Source organism: Nicrophorus vespilloides, unplaced genomic scaffold, assembly GCF_001412225.1.
Source record: "Nicrophorus vespilloides isolate i.1.1-1 unplaced genomic scaffold, Nicve_v1.0, whole genome shotgun sequence".
Taxonomy (NCBI): Eukaryota; Metazoa; Arthropoda; class Insecta; order Coleoptera; family Silphidae; genus Nicrophorus; species Nicrophorus vespilloides.
This window is the reverse complement of record NW_017099526.1, coordinates 68,298-69,864: the sequence shown is the minus strand read 5'-3', so window position 1 is coordinate 69,864 and position 1,567 is coordinate 68,298.

Below are 1,567 nucleotides of genomic sequence, written 5' to 3'. Positions count from 1 at the left end.
TTCTCCTTATTTTTATTATTATTTTTAATTATTAAGTTCTTGTATATATTATTATAATAATTATCTTCGATATTTGGGGCCTTTCTAGCAAAATAAAAAGTTTTTATACAAATTTTTTTATTTATCCAATGACTTTCTAAAACTTATCTCTTATGTAAGAATAGCAATCAAAATAGAAATTATATATGTCGAATCGTACACTAATAATAGTTAGTAAACTTAGTAAACTAATCCTTCTGCAATCTCAGAGCTAGCGATCTACATCAGTGTTAAGTCTCAGCAACTGTGGCCTTCCAGTTCACCAGTCTGAATCTCAATCCTGAATGCCTCCATCGCCGCTGATCCTTCTGCTGAAGTATTCCACTCCTCCGAGAGAAATACCCTTATCCCTGAAAACCCCGAAGATGTGCTGCCCCGATCATGCAAACATGTCCATCCGCTCCAGCGTGGAAACAATAGTTCTTTGTATCTCTGTTTTTATACAAAATTTCTTATTTATCCAATGACTTTCTACAACTTATCACTTATGTAAGAATAGCAATCAGAATTGAAATTATAGATGTCGAATCGTCAGGAATACTCTCCGATTGAGGCGTTTGGAGAAGCCATTATTACAAATAACCACTAATAATAGTTAGTAAACTAATCCTTCTGCAATCTCAGAGCTAGTGATCTACATCAGCGTTAAGTTTCAGCAACTGTGGCCTTCCAGTTCACCAGTCTTAATCTCAATCCTGAATGCCTCCATCCCCGCTGATCCTTCTGCTGAAGTATTCCTCTCCCACTTCTTCTTCCATGAAGACCCTGAAGATGTGCTGCATGCAAACATGTCCATCCTTCTTCTCCCAAGTGCTGACAATGTTATTTGGCAGAACTGTTGCATACACGCTCCAGCTTGGAAACAATAGTTCTTTGTATATCTGCTCATGTTGATTACGATGTTTGATCAGGTGCTGTTGTCTTAAATACTCTGACATAGATATTAGGTTTGATGACCTAAGAAAAAATTAAAACCTTGAAAATTTATTCGATTAATTTCGAAAAATATTGTGATTTTTAACAAAAATATTAATGAAATTGGTTACAAAAGAAAAAGATGGATTAAATTTTAAAGATTCTTTATTTATACAATTAAAGTGACACATATGGCTACTAGGATAGAATAATGCGACTATAAGAAACAAAAACAAAAGAGAAAGAAAAACAAAAACAAACGGAAATAAGGAGAGGCCGGAAGTGGCGTTTTTTTTTAATATATATATATTTTGTGGTGGAAACTCGGAAGGTTTTGGATGGTAAACCGAAAACAAATATTCTTGGTGGTAAATGAAGGAGATGTCAAAAAGGAAAAAAAACTGTATTCGTATCGTATCGAGAATCAAAAAAACAAATGGGTAAAACCTTTCGTCCGATCTATTACAATTAATTAAACTATCTAAAGATAAATCCTTAATTACTAGACTGAGTATTTAGCGTATACATAGAGTCACAATAAGCTTGTTATTTTTATTTTATTTTTTTTTCGGGAATTCATCAGATCGTTTCCTTCTTTCTTCTTGATTTTTCT